Source organism: Saimiri boliviensis, chromosome 11 (genome assembly GCF_048565385.1).
Source record: "Saimiri boliviensis isolate mSaiBol1 chromosome 11, mSaiBol1.pri, whole genome shotgun sequence".
NCBI lineage: Eukaryota > Metazoa > Chordata > Mammalia > Primates > Cebidae > Saimiri > Saimiri boliviensis.
The window spans coordinates 73700274-73716423 of NC_133459.1; the positions used below are offsets into that span (position 1 = coordinate 73700274).

Consider the following 16150-nt stretch of genomic DNA (forward strand, 5'->3'; position numbering starts at 1 on the left):
AGAAAATAAATCTATTGTAAGTGGGCATTACAAATAAAAATCACTATGCACAATATTTATATGATTATATATTTTTTATAGTTTTCAAAGCTTTTCTACTTATCACATGTAAACCTCATAACTCTTTATGAAGTAGTTAGGTCTTTATAGTAAAAGATTTAAAAAGGATTACTTCTACTCTTAATTTTACAGAGGTTAAGTGATTTGTTTGGAAGCATTAGGTTCAACACTAAACTCACATCTGTTGACTCAAAATTTGGAAAATTTTTAAATGTCAGTTTGTTTTATATAAGTGCTTTTGGTTTTGGGTTTTCGTTGTTGATTTTTTTTCTTTGAGATGGAGTCTTGCCCTTTTCACCCAGGCTGAAGTGGAATGGCACGATCTCAGTTCATTACAACCTCCACCTCCTGGGTTCAAGAGATTCTTTCACCTCAGTGTCCTGAGTAGCTGGGATTACAGGAGCCCACCACCATGCTCAGCTAATTTTTTTTTTTTTTTTTCCCATAGAGATAGGGGTTTTGCCATGTTGGCCAGGCTGGTCTCAAACTCCTAACCTCAGGTGATCCACTGGCCCTGGCTTCCCAAAGTGCTGGGATTATACGTGTGAGCCACCATGCTCAGCTGCTTGATAGAATTTTAAAAATCCAATGTGTTCAGTAAACAGTCTAGGTGCAGTGTGATACTTTCTTCAATTACAATTTTCTGTGTCCATCACTCTTTCTTAACCTGTCTTCCTTTTTTATTAATTAATCTGCCCTTTGAATTCCTCTAGTCTCTGTGACTTCACTTGCCTAATTATCTATTTGGATCTCTTCATCAGAAATTTTAACTGTGCTGTACTCTGAAGAAGCTCTTACTACCTAACTCTTTAGAGTTCATCTTACCACATTTCAGTTATGGACCACCTCTCCTCTAGCCTTTTAGTAGGCTTTAGTTCTCCTAATGAAGTTTGAAAAATGTTCAAAACAAGCTAATTTTAACCACTGTAAATTCATATATACTGATTTTAGTTGAATATTTTACTGGATAATTGTGATTTTTTTTTCTTTTTTTAATTGGTACTTAATAGTTCTACATATTTTGGGGGTACATGTGAAATTTTGATACTTGCATGCAATGTGTAATGATTAAATCAGGGTGGTTGGGATAGCCATCACCCCGAACATTTATCTTTTGTTTGTTTTTGAGACAGAGTTTTGCTCTTGTTGATCAGCCTGAAATGCAATGGCACAATCTCAGCTCGCTGCAACTTCTGTCCACTGAGTTCAAGTGATTCTATTGCCTCAGCCTTCTGAGTAGTTAGGATTACAGGCATGCACCATCACGCCTGACTAATTTTGTAATTTTAGTAGAAACAGGGTTTTTCCTTGTTGATTAGGCTTGTCTTGAACTCCCAACCTCAGGGACCTGCCCACCTCAGCCTCCCAAAGTGCTGGGATTACAGGCGTGAGCCACTGTGCCTGGCCCAAACATTTATCTTTACTTCATGTTGGAAATGTTCCAATTCTTATCTTCTAGCTATTTTGAACTATGCAACACATGTTAACTATAGTCACCCTACTGAACTATCTTACACTACACTTTATTCCTTCAATCTAACTGTATTTTTGTACCAATTTACCAACCTCTATTCATCTCCTTCCTCCCCCAAACCCTTTCTATCCTCTAGTAATCATCAATCAGCCCTTCACTTCTATGAGATCAACTGTTTTTGTTCAGACATATGAGTGGGAGAATATGTGGTATTTGTCTTTCTGTGCCTGGTTTATTTCATTTAGCATAATTATTCTTCATCCATGTTGCTACAAATGCAAGGATTTTATTTCTTTTTGGCTGAATAATATTCCATTGTGTATATGTATCACATTTTATTTATCCATTCATCTGTTAATAGACACTTAGGTTGATCCATATCTTGGCTATTGTGAATAGTTCTGCAGTAAACATAGGAGTATAAATATCTCTTAGATATATGTATTTTCTTTCTTTTGGATAGATGCTCTGCAGTAGGACTGGTGGATCATATGATAGTGGCATTTTTAGTTTTTTGAGGAACCTCCATACTATTTTTCATAGCGGCAACACTGATTTACATTCCTGTCAGCAGTGTGTGCACATTCCCCTTTCTCTATCCTCACCAGCATTTAATTGTTTGTTTTTTAGATAAAAGCCATTTTAACTAGGGGAAAGAAATCTTGTCGTGGTCTTGGTATGTATTTCTTTAATGATTAGTGATGTTGAACACTTTTTTATATACTTGTTAGCTATATGTTTGTTTGTTTTTTAACCTCTTCTATTTCACTTATGTTGTTCTCTCTGCCAAGAATTTCATTCCCCTTCATCTACCTCATGCATATAATTTTTACTTGTCATTTTCTCTAGCTCAGATGTGAATTTCCCCAAGAAACTTCCCTGAGTTTCTTTTTTCAGTGGAGCAATGAATCATTTCTTGTTCTTAAGGGGCCCTTCTCACAACTACAATGTAGTTGCAATAATTTAGCCAAATTGCTTATTTTTATTTTTATTTTACTTTATTTTAAATTGTGGGGGTATATGTGCTTGTTTGTTGCATGGGTATATTGCGTACTGTTGAGAGTAGCGTTCCTAGTATATCCAATAGCAAAATAGTGAACATTGTACCCAACAGATCATTTTCAGCCCTTGCCCCCTCCCACCTTTCCCCCTTTTGTCCCCAGTGACAGTTATTTCCATTGTTATGTCCATGAGTACCCATTGTTTAGCTCTCACTTATAAATGAGAACATGCAGTATTTGGTTTTCTGTGTCTGAGTTAGTTCATTTAGGATAATGGCCTCCAACTCCATGTATGTTGCTGTGAAAGGATGTGATTTTATTCTTTTTTATGGTTAAATAGTATTCCATAGTTTTCTTTATGTAGTCACCTATTGATGGGCATTTAGTTTGGTTCCATGACTATGCTATTGTGAATAGTGCTGTGATTAACATATAGGTACAGGTGTTATATATATATATATATATATATATATATAAAGCTATATATGTATAACTAATATATATAAAAACTATATATATAAAATTATATAATTTTATATATATGGGGAATGCTGGGAAGATGGCCGCCTAAGAACAGCTCAGGACTTCAGCTCCCAGTGAAAGTGCAGAGGGTGAGTGGACGCCACATTTCCAGACGAACTCTTATCGCCCACAGACCAGGAGATACCCAGGCAGAGGGGTCGCCAGCGTCCCAGTCCCAGCCGGTGCGGCTGTTTTGGCCCCCGCGGGGCTGATTCCGCCCGCGCAGCTGCTGTGACCACTCCCTGTTGCTGCGGTTCTCCGTACAAAAGCCAATGGTCTGGGAGCCCTCTTAGCTGGCGAGCAGAGCCCTGAGACGGCAGAATAGCCCATTCATCTGAAATAGCGAGTCAGGCCAGGAGATTCCTAGGCAAAAAATCCGCCAGGAGCCGGCGCCGCAGTTTGAGCCGACTCCGTGAGTCGCAGCACAGGAGATCCCGGCGCCTTTTCAACAAGCGACCAGAACGTGGGGTCGTTCAACTTAAAAGAAAAGACTCTGAGTCAGAGAGCCAGGTGATCAGGCTCGGTTGGTCCCACCCCTCCACCCCCAACAACAACGAAAACAAAAACAGTAATTGGAAACCCTCTGGGTTGAGCCCTTCAAACCAAGCACAGCTGAACCAGGACAGTCCGGCTCCGTGGGGGAGGGGTTTCCGCCACTACTGAGACTCTCCACCTCTACGGAGGCAGGCTGCCGTTGCCGAGGCAACCCGCCGTTGCCGAGGCAACCTGCCACAACAGAGAGAGTCCACCATAACACAGGCGGGGCCACCATTGCCGAGACAGTTCTAACTACGCCCATATAAAAAGGACTACAGGGAAGAGCTCAGGGCAGCTGGGCGGAGCCCACAGCAGCTCAGCAAAGCCCCTGCGGGCAGGCAGTGGCTAGGCGTACTGCTAGCTGGGCGGGTCAGACCTGAAAGAAAAATCAAAAAAGGCAGTAGTGCAAGGGAAACTCATAAAGCTCCAACTCCCTGGGACAGAGACAGACAACAGGTGGATAAACCCACAAAAATGGGAAGAACCCAGCGCAAAAAGGATGAAAACTCCCAAAACCAGAACACCTCTCCTCCTAAAAGGGATCACAACTCCTCACCAGCAAGGGAACCAGACCGGATGGAGAAGGAGGGTGATGAAATGACAGAATCAGACTTCAGAAGGTGGGTAGTAAGAAACTACAATGAGCTAAAAGAACATGTTCTAACCCATCGCAAAGAAAATAGGAACCTTGAAAAAAGATTGGACGAACTGCTGACGAGAATGGACAGCATAGAGAGGAGTATAAATGAATTGATGGGGCTGAAAAACGCAACACGAGAACTTCGTGAAGCATGCACAAGCTTCAACAGCCGAATTGACCAAGCAGAAGAAAGGATATCAGAGGTCGAAGATCAACTCAATGAAATAAAAAGAGAAGGCAAGAACAGAGAAAAAAGCGCAAAAAGGAATGAACAAAATATTCAAGAAATGTGGGACTATGTGAAAAGACCTAATCTACGTCTGATAGGTGTACCTGAATGTGATGAAGAGAATGAATCCAAGCTGGAAAATACTCTTCAGGATATTATCCAGGAAAACTTCCCCAACCTAGCAAGGCAGACCAATATTCAAATCCAGGAAATACAGAGAACACCACAAAGATATTCCTCAAGAAGAGCAACCCCAAGGCACATAATCGTCAGATTCACCAGGGTTGAAATGAAAGAGAAAATGCTAAGGGCAGCCAGAGAGAAAGGTCGGGTTACCCACAAAGGGAAGCCCATTAGACTCACAGCAGATCTCTCAGCAGAAACCCTACAAGCCAGAAGAGATTGGGGGCCAATATTCAACATCCTAAAAGAAAAGAACTTTCAACCCAGAATCTCCTATCCAGCCAAACTAAGCTTCATAAGTGAAGGCAAAATAAAATCCTTTGTGAACAAGCAAGCACTCAGAGATTTCATCACCACCAAACCTGCCCTACAAGAACTCCTGAAAGAGGCTCTACACATATAAAGGAACAACCAGTACCAGCCACTCCAAAAACACACCAAATGGTAAAAAAGCATCAACACAATCAAGAATCTGCATCAACTAACCAACAAAACAGCCAGGTAGCATCAAAATGACAGCATCAAATTCACACATAACAATACTATCCCTAAATGTCAATGGACTAAATGCCCCAATCAAAAGACACAGACTGGCAAATTGGATAAAAAGCCAAAACCCATCAGTGTGCTGTATCCAGGAAACCCATCTTACATGCAAGGATACACAAAGGCTCAAAATAAAGGGATGGAGGAAGATCTACCAAGCAAATGGAGAGCAAAAAAAGGCAGGAGTAGCAATTCTCATCTCTGATAAAATAGACTTTAAAGCAACAAAGATCAAGAGAGACAAAGAAGGACATTACATAATGGTAAAAGGATCACTGCAACAAGAAGAGCTAACGATCCTAAATATATACGCACCCAATACAGGAGCACCCAGATACATAAGGCAAGTTCTTAATGACTTACAAAGAGACTTAGACTCCCACACAATAATAGTGGGAGACTTTAACACCCCATTGTCAATATTAGACAGATCAACCAGACAGAAAATCAACAAGGATATCCAGGACCTGAATACAGACCTGGAACAAGCAAACCTAATAGACATTTACAGAACTCTCCACCCCAAATCCACAGAATATACATTCTTCTCAGCACCACATCACACCTACTCTAAAATTGACTACATAATTGGCAATAAATCACTCCTCAGCAAATGCAAAAGAACAGAAATCATAACAAACAGTCTCTCAGACCACAGTGCAATCGAGTTAGAACTCAGAATGCAGAAACTAACTCAGAACCGCACAGCTTCATGGAAACTGAACAACTTGCTCTTGAATGTTGACTGGATAAACAATGAAATGAAGGCAGAAATAAAGATGTTCTTCGAAACCAATGAGAACGAAGACACAACATACCAGAATCTCTGGGACACATTTAAAGCAGTCTCTAGAGGAAAATATATAGCAATGAGTGCCCACATGAGAAGAAAGGAGAGATCTAAAATTGACACCCTATCATCAAAATTGAAAGAGCTAGAGGAGCAAGATGAAAAAAACTCAAAACCTAGCAGAAGACAGGAAATAACTAAGATGAGAGCAGAACTGAAGGAAATAGAGACACAAAAAACTCTTCAAAAAATCAATAAATCCAGGAGCTGGTTTTTTGAAAAGATCAACAAAATAGACAGACCACTAGCCAGATTAATAAAAAAGAAAAGAGAGAATAACCAAATTGATGCAATAAAAAACGATAAAGGGGATATCACCACAGATTCCACAGAAATCCAAACCATCATCAGAGATTATTACAAACAACTCTATGCACATAAACTAGTAAACCTGGAAGAAATGGATACCTTCCTGGACACCTGCAACCTCCCAAGCCTAAACCTGGAAGAAGCCGAAACCCTGAATAGACCAATAACATGGTCTGAAGTCGAGGCAGCAATAAAGAGCCTACCACCCAAAAAAAGCCCAGGTCCAGATGGGTTCACAGCTGAATTCTACCAGACATACAAGGAGGAGCTGATACCATTCCTTCTGAAATTATTCCAGATAATCCAAAAAGAGGGAATCCTTCCCAAATCATTTTACGAGACAAACATCATCCTGATACCAAAACCCGGCAGAGACTCAACAAGAAAAGAAAATTTCAGGCCAATATCCATGATGAACATAGATGCAAAAATCTTCAATAAAATACTGGCAAACCGATTGCAACAGCATATCAAAAAGCTCATCCACCATGATCAAGTAGGATTCATCCCGGGGATGCAAGGCTGGTTCAACATACGCAAGTCCATAAACGTAATCCACCACATAAACAGAACCAAAGACAAAAACCACATGATTATCTCGATTGATGCAGAGAAGGCTTTTGACAAAATTCAACAACCCTTTATGCTAAAAACCCTCAATAAACTAGGTATTGACGGAACGTATCTCAAAACAATAAAAGCTATTTACGACAAACCAACAGCCAATATCACACTGAATGGGCAAAAACTGGAAGCATTCCCTTTGAAATCTGGCACTAGACAAGGATGCCCTCTCTCACCACTCCTATTCAATATAGTACTGGAAGTTCTAGCCAGAGCAATCAGGCAAGAAAAAGAAATAAAGGGTATCCAAATTGGAAAGGAGGAAATCAAATTGTCTCTATTTGCAGATGACATGATTGTATATCTGGAAGACCCCATCATCTCAGCCCAAAATCTCCTGAAACTGATAAACAACTTCAGCAAAGTCTCAGGATACAAAATCAACGTGCAAAAATCACAAGCATTCCTATACACCAGTAATAGACTTCAAGAGAGCCAAATCAAGAACGAACTGCCATTCACAATTGCTACAAAGAGAATAAAGTACCTAGGAATACAACTAACAAGGAACGTAAAGGACCTCTTCAAGGAGAACTACAAGCCATTGCTCAACGAAATAAGAGAGGATACAAACAGATGGAGAAACATTCCATGTTCATGGTTAGGAAGAATCAACGTCGTGAAAATGGCCATACTGCCCAAAGTAATTTACAGATTCAACGCTATTCCCATCAAGCTACCAATGACCTTCTTCACAGAACTGGAAAAAAACACCTTAAACTTCATATGGAACCAAAAGAGAGCCCGCATAGCCAAGTCAATTCTAAGCAAAAAGAAAAAAGCAGGAGGCATCACACTACCGGACTTCAAACTATACTACAAGGCTACAGTAATCAAAACAGCATGGTACTGGTACCAAAACAGAGATATAGACCAATGGAACAGAACAGAGGCCTCAGAGGAAATACAACATACCCACAACCATCTGATCTTCGACAAACCTGACAAAAACAAGCAATGGGGAAAGGATTCCCTGTTTAATAAATGGTGTTGGGAAAACTGGCTAGCCATGTGCATAAAGCAGAAACAGGACCCCTTCCTGACACCTTACACCAAAATTAACTCCAGATGGATTAAAGACTTAAACATCAGACCTAATACCATAAAAACCTTAGAAGAAAATCTAGGCAAAACCATTCAGGACATAGGTGTAGGCAAGGACTTCATGACCAAAACGCCAAAAGCAATGGCAACAAAAGCCAAAATAGACAAATGGGACCTAATCAAACTCCACAGCTTCTGCACGGCAAAAGAAACAGTCAGTAGAGTGAATCGGCAAGCAACAGAATGGGAAAAAATTTTTGCAGTCTACCCATCTGACAAGGGGCTGATATCCAGAATTTACAAAGAACTAAAGCAGATCTACAAGAAAAAAACAAACAAGCCCATTCAAAAATGGGCAAAGGATATGAACAGATACTTTACAAAAGAAGACATACAGGAGGCCAACAAACATATGAAAAAATGCTCATCATCACTGGTCATCAGAGAAATGCAAATCAAAACCACATTGAGATACCATCTCACACCAGTTAGAATGGCGATCATTAAAAAATCAGGAAACAACAGATGCTGGAGAGGATGTGGAGAAATAGGAACACTTTTACACTGTTGGTGGGAATGTAAATTAATTCAACCATTGTGGAAGACAGTGTGGCGATTCCTCAAGGACCTAAAAATAGAAATCCCATTTGACCCAGCAATCCCATTACTGGGTATATAGCCAAAGGATTATAAATCATTCTACTACAAGGACACATGCACACGAATGTTCATTGCAGCACTGTTTACAATAGCAAAGACCTGGAACCAACCCAAATGCCCAACGATGATAGACTGGATAGGGAAAATGTGGTACATATACACCATGGAATATTATGCAGCCATCAAAAACGATAAGTTCACGTCCTTTGTAGGGACATGGATGAACCTGGAAACCATTATTCTCAGCAAACTGACACAAGAGCAGAAAATCAAACACCGTATATTCTCGCTCATAGGCGGGTGTTGAACAATGAGAACACATGGACACAGGGAGGGGAGCACTACACACTGGGATCCGTTGGGGGGAAATGGGGGAGGGGCGGGGGGGTGGGGAGGTGGGAAGAGATAGCATGGGGAGAAATGACAGATACAGGTGAGGGTACGGAAGGAAGCAAAGCACACTGCCATGTGTGTACCTATGCAACAATCTTGCATGTTCATCACATGTACCCCAAAACCTAAAATGCAATAAAAAAAAAAAAATAAATAAATAAATAAATTAATTAATTAAATAAATAAATAAATAATTTTATATATATGGAATTCTTTTAGTTTTTTCAGAAATATCCGTAAGGTTGAACTAATTTACATTCCTGCCACCCGTTGGCTATTTGTATGTCTTCTTTTGGGAAATGTGTATTCAGATGTTTTTCCAGCTTTTCAATTGAGTTATTTGGTGGGATTTTTTTCCATCAGCTACTGGCTTTTCTTTACTTTTTCTTTTCTTTTTTAAAATTTATTTATTTATTTATTTTATTTTTTGAGACAGGATCTTGCTTTGTTTCCCAGACTGGGGTCCAGTTGCAGAATCCCAGCTCACTGCTTACATGACCTCCTGGCTCAAGCAATCCTTTTACCTCAGCCTCTCAAATAGCTGAGACCACAGGTACACACCACCACATCTGGCTGATTTTTAATTTTTTTGGCAGAGATGGGGGTCTCCCTATGTTATGAGCTTTTCTCTGATGGGAGACTTTTTTTTTTCCTTCAATCTTGTTATTCATTTCTTCATGGTTCAATCTTGTTAATTTGTATGTCTCCAGGAATTTATTTATTTCTCAGATTTTCCAATTTGTTGGCATATAGTTGTTTGCAATAGTCTCTAATGATCCTTTGTATTTCTGTGGTATCAATTGTTATGTCTCCTTTTTCATTTCTGATTTTTTTGGGGTCTTCTGTCTCTCTTTTTAGTTGGTCTAGCTAAAGATTTATCTTTTGTATTTATTTTAGTTTCAGCTTCATTTGTTTCTGCTTTGATCTCTATTATTTCTTTTCTTCTACCAATTTTAGGTTGGGCCTGCTTTCACTTTCCTAGCTTTGAGAAGTACCTCGTTAGGTTTTCTGTTTTGTTGAAATTTTTCTACTTTTTTGTTGTAGGTGTATATTGCTATAAACTTCTCTCTTAGCAGTGCTTTTGATGTATGTCATAGATTTTAGTATGTTGTGTATGTTTTTCAAGAAATTTAAATTAATATCTTTATTGACCCATTGATTATTCAGGGGCATGTTGTTAATTTTCCATGTGTTTGTATAGTTTCCAAAAGTTTGTCCTGTCACTGATTTCTAGTTTTATTCCATTGTGGAATAAAATATACTTCATATGATTTCTACTTTTCTGAATTTACTGACACTCGCTTTGTGGCCTAATGTATTGTTTATACTGGAGAATGTTTCATGTGCTTATGAGAAGAATTTGTATTCTCCAACAGTTGGATGAAATGTTCTGTAAATGTCAGTGAGGTCCAAGCAGTCTAGAGTGTAGTTTAACTTCGATGTTTAATTGTTGATTTCCTGTTTGGATGATCTGGCCATTACTGAGAGTGGAATGTTGAAAACCCCTACTAGTATTGTATTGCAGTCTACATCTCTCTTTATATCTATGAATTTCTGCTTTATATATTTGAATGGTCCAGTGTTGGGTGAATATGTATTTATAATTGTTATGTTCTCTTGCTGAATTGACCCCTTTATCATTATATAATGACATTGTCTCTTTCTGCAGTCTTTGACTTGAAGTCTGTTTTATCTTACATAAACATAGCTACTCCTACTCTTTTTGTGGTTTTCATTTATCTGGAATATCTTTTTTCATTTTTTAACTTTTAGTCTGTGCATGGCTTTATAGGTAAAGTGAGTTTCTAGTAAGCAGCATATAGTTAGGTCTTGTTTTATTAATTAATTAATTTATTTATTTATTTATTTATTGGGGACAGAGTGTTGCTCTGTCACCCAGGCTGGAGTTCAGTGGCTTGATCTCAGCTCACTGCAACCTCCACTTCCCAGGTTCAAGCAATTCTCCTGCCTCAGCCTCCCAAGTAGCTGGGATTACAGGCACCCCCCTGTATATCTGGCTAATTTTTGTATTTTTTTTGTGTGTGTGTGTGTGTGAGACGGAGTTTCGCTCTTGTTATCCAGGCTGGAGTGCAATGGCGCGATCTCGGCTCACCGCAACCTCCGCCCCCTGGGTTCAGGCAGTTCTCCTGCCTCAGCCTCCTGAGTAGCTGGGATTACAGGCATGTGCCACCATGCCCAGCTAACTTTTTGTATTTTTAGTAGAGACGGGGTTTCACTATGTTGACCAGGATGGTCTCAATCTCTTGACCTTGTGATCCGCCCGCCTCGGCCTCCCAAAGTGCTGGGATTACAGGCTTGAGCCCCCGCGCCCGGCGCCAATTTTTGTATTTCTAATAGAGACAGGGTTTCATCATGTTGGCCAAGCTGGTCTCGAACTACTGTAGGTCTTATTTTTTTAAATTCTTTCAGGCACTCTATGTCTTTTAGTTGGAGAATTTAGAACATTTACATTCAATGCTATTACTGATAAAAACTTGCTACTACCATTTTGTTACTTGCTTTCTGGTTGTTTTGTAAGTGCTCTCTTCTTTTCTTCCTTTTTGACTATCTTCCTTTGTGATTAAGTAGTTTTTTTCTGGTAGTATGTTTTAATTCATTGCTTTATATTTTTAATATATCTATTACAGGTTTTTAACTTATGATTACCATGAGGCTTATAAAATATTTTATAGCTATAACACATTATTTTATAAAGATAACTACTCAGTTTTGACCACAGAGAGAAAAAAAGTAACAAAGGAAAAACTAAAATATTCTGTACTTAAACTTCATTCCCCTGATATTTTGACTTTATATTGTCTCAATTTACACCTTCTTATATTGTCTCTTTCTTAAAGATTTCTGTAGTTATTATTTTTTATAAATGTGACTTATAGTCTTCATATTAGAGATATGAGTGGATTACATGACATTTATACTGTTAGAGTATTCTGAATTTATGTACTTACATATACCAATGAGTTTTATACTTTCAAGTTTGTCTTTTCCATGTTAGCATTCTTTTCTTTCAAATTTAAGAGCTCCCTTTAGCCTTGTTTGTTTGTTTGTTTGTTTTGAGACAGAGTCTCACTCTGTCACCCAGATTGGAGTGCAGTCGTGCAATCTTGGCTCACTGTAACCTCTGCTTCCCAGGTTAAAGCAATTCTCCTGCCTCAGCCTCCCAAGTAGCTGGGATTACAGGCATGCGCCATCACATCCAGCTAATTTTTTTTTTTTTTTTGTATTTTTAGTAGAGATGGAGTTTCACCATATTGGCCAGGCTGGTCTCGAACTCCTGACCTTGTCATCTGCCTGCCTCTGCCTCCCAAAGTGCTGGGATTACAGGGATGAGCCACCAAGCCCAGCTCTAGCATTTCTTATAAGATAGGTCTAGTAATGATGCATTTCCTCAGCTTTTATTTGTCTCGGAAAGACTTTCTTTCCATATCTAAAGGAAAGTTTTGCTAGGTATAGTATTCTCAGTTTGCAATTTTTTTTTTCCTTCAGCATTTTCAATCTGTTGTTCTGTCCTCTCCTGGTCTATATGGTTTTTGTTGAGAGATCTGTTGCCAGATGAATTGGAGCTGCTTTCTATGTTATTTGCTTCTTTTCTCTTGCTGCTTTTAGGATTCTCTTTGTTCTTGACCTTTGAGAATTTGATTATTATATTTTTGGGGTTGTCTTATTTGGGTTTAATATATTTGATGTTCTGTGACCTCTTATACCTGGATATTTATATATTTCTCTAGGTTTGGTAGGTCTTCCGTTATTATTTCTTTAAATAGGCGTTGTACTCTTTGCTGTTTCTCAGTTCTCTCTTGAACACCTGTGAATCTTAGATTTGCTCTTTCAAGGTGTTTTTTAAAATATATATCTTTCAGTCTCTCTTTATTCCTTTCATTCTTTCCTCGCCCTCTTCCCCTCCCCCCACCACCTTTATCTTGGCTTACTGCAACCCCTGCTTCCTGGATTCAGGTATTTCTCTTTGCCTCAGCTACCCAAGTTGCTGGGATTACATGCATATGCCACCATGACTGGCTGATTTCTGCTATTTTTTTTAGTGAGAAGGGGTTTTGGCATGTTGTATAGATTGGTCTCCCACTCTCAGCCTCAAGTGATCTGCCTGCTTCAGTCTCCCAAAGTGCTAGTATTACAGGCATGAGCCACTGTGCCTAGCCAGTCTCACTGATTCTTTCTTCTGCTCAATTTCTTTCTTTTTTTTTTTTGAGAGCCTCCGTACTTTTTTTATAGTTCAACAAATGTATTTCTCAGTTCCAGGATTTCAACTGTTTGCCATTTGATTTTTTAAAACTTTAATCTGCTATGTTGTTGTTGTTTGTTTGTTTCTTTTTTTCAGACAGAGTCTCGCTCTGTCACCCAGGCTTGAGTGCAGTGGTGTGATCTTGGCTCACCACAACCTCTGCCTCCTGGGTTCAAGAAATTCTTCTGCCTCAGCCTCCTGTGTAGCTTAGCTGGGATTACAGGTGCGCACCACCATGTCTGGGTAATTTTTGTACTTTTACTAGAGATGGGGTTTCACCATGTTTGCCAGACTGGTCTTCCTGACCTCAAGTGATCTGCCCACTTTGGCTTTCCAAAGTATTGGGATTACAGGCATGAGTCAACATGTGCAGCCAACTTTAATCTCTTTATTAAATTTCTCTGATAAATGTATCAATTGCTTTTTCTATGCTGTTTTTTAGTTCAGTGAATTTTCTTACAACTGCTATTTTGAATTCTTGATCTGAGAGCTCATGTATCACCATCTTCCCATGGTATCGATCACCACTTCCTTGCTTTGTTCATTTGGGGAGGTCATAGTTTCCTGTTTGCTGTTGTTCCTTGTGGACGTATATTTATGTCTTTGCAATGAAGGATTAGTTTATCTTCATTGTCTCGCTTGTTGGACTTTCTAGGTTGTATGTTTGCTTAGAGGTTCTTTGCATTTGCCTGTGATTCTCCTTAATCCTAGATTGCTGTCGCCTTTTCAGCACTAGATGGCACCTTAAGCCCAGATTTTCCTCAGCTCTGACAAATATTTGCAGTACTGCCCATCTCAGATGGTGGGGTTCTTAGAGGAGATACCTCAGCTATGTGGAAAGGCTGGCATGGGGTTCATACTAAGATAACCTGTGGTATCTGCTTTCTATAGTATGGTGCTGCTGAACAGCCACTCTGATTTGGTGTCTCCTTTAGCTGAAATGAGTAGTTTTATAGACTGGAGTTTCTAATTCCCACCCCCCACTCAGGGGGGCTTCTCCCTCCAGGCACTAGTGGTGCTTCCTATGGGTTGAGGCAGGAATTATTTTTCTGAAAGGGAACCCAAGATAGTGGGGAAACTGACTATCCATCTCAATCTCACTTTTTCCAGAGTAGAACAAATGAGACTGGGAGGAATTTCCTGTGCATGATGCCTGGCAGAATGGGGCAGGGACATCGAAGATAGAAAACTTTGTTTTATTGTCTGCTCAGAGTTTTTCATTTCTCTGTGTCCCTGGTGTCATTTCAGCCTCAGATTTGGCTTCTGAGATGTTGTTGGTGTTCATCTGTGCTCCAGATACTGGCTTTTGGTTCTCTGTGGGAAGAGTGAAGGCAGATTGCTTCTATTTTGCCATTTTGTTGATACTCAGAATTGTATTTTTTTTCTTTTTTTATTGATATACTTTAAGTTCTGGGATACCTGTGCAGAATGTGCAGATTTGTTACATAGGTATACATGTACCACGGTGGTTTGTTGCACCCATCAACCCATCATCTAGGTTTTAAGCCCCATGTGCATTAGATATTTGTCCTAATGCTATCCCTCCCTTTGTCCCCTACCCCCACAACAGGCCACGGTGTGTGATGGAATTGGTTTTTTTCTTCTTATTTTTATTTATTATTTAGCTTATTTCACAATAACTCTTTTAAAACATTTTCACTCTTCCTGAGCTCTTGATTACCTCACTCTCTACAGATGATCGGCCTCCTACTTTTAACAAATTTGAGGTCATCTTGATGAGTTCTTGAACCGTCCCTCCTTCAAAATCTTGCTTTGAATATTTCTGTTTTTCTACCATCTCTCCTCCCTCTTATCTCAGAGGAAGAGATTGTCTTTCAGACATTTTAAGGTTAACTTTTTTTACCATATTTTAAATCTCCATTGAGGTATTACTTCTCAGTTTCCTTTATTCTCTTGCATCTTTAATATTTTCTTCACAGGCTTTTCCTTTTTCTATGAGTATACTTAGATTTCTCCCCTAAAATTCTTCCTGTTGACTCCACTTTTCAAACTATTATTTAATTTTCTTTTTACTACAAACTTATCAAAAGTAACCTATGCTTGCTTTTTTCATTTCTCATGTTTAAACTGAGTCTTATTGTAATTACTCTACTGGAACTTTTCTCTTAAATACTAATTATCAAATCCTTTGTCTTTCTTTTCACTCTGTGGCACTTGATACTACCCTTCTTTTCTCTTAATTCTGCCCTCTTTTGGCTATGCGGAATTATTCTCTCCTGGAAGTTTTTATTCTCCTACCTCTTTGATTACTTCTTCTTTCTCTTCTTCACCAGTTCCTTTCCTCTTTCCTTTTTCTTCTTTCCTTTTTTTCCCTTTTCCTTTTTTTTTCCTTTCCCCTTTCCTTTCATTTCCTTTCTTTTCCCCTTTCTTTTCCTTTCATCTTGGTGTGTTGCCCAGCCTGGTTTTGAACAAACTCCTGGGCTCAAGCATTCCACCCACCTCTCCCTCCCAAAGTGCTGGGATTACAGGCATGAACCATTGCACCAAGCCATCTTCAGTACTTTTTCTTATTCCACTTACTGAATATAAAAGTTTCTAAGATTTTTGCCCTTGTTTCTTCCCTTTTTAAAATCTGCACTTGGTGATCTCATCTTTTCTCACAGCTTCCATCATCATTTCTGTTCAACTCTGAATCTATATATTTTTCTCCATATTTCCTCTTCATATGTTAATCTATGTTTAAAGGCCAAAGTTAAATATATCATCTTCTAAATAATTATCTTATCTCTTCACCTGTAAGTCTCCCAGAGACCCACCAAAGTCCTATATAGATCCTTCCTCTTAATCACCTGTCAT

General features: G+C 39.1%; 1 protein-coding gene across 1 annotated transcript in view; it reads left to right on the forward strand.

The window, feature by feature from the left end:
• MSH4 (mutS homolog 4) overlaps positions 1-16150 on the forward strand; it is a 103237-nt gene that overhangs the window by 84702 nt on the left and 2385 nt on the right. The window lies entirely within an intron of this gene.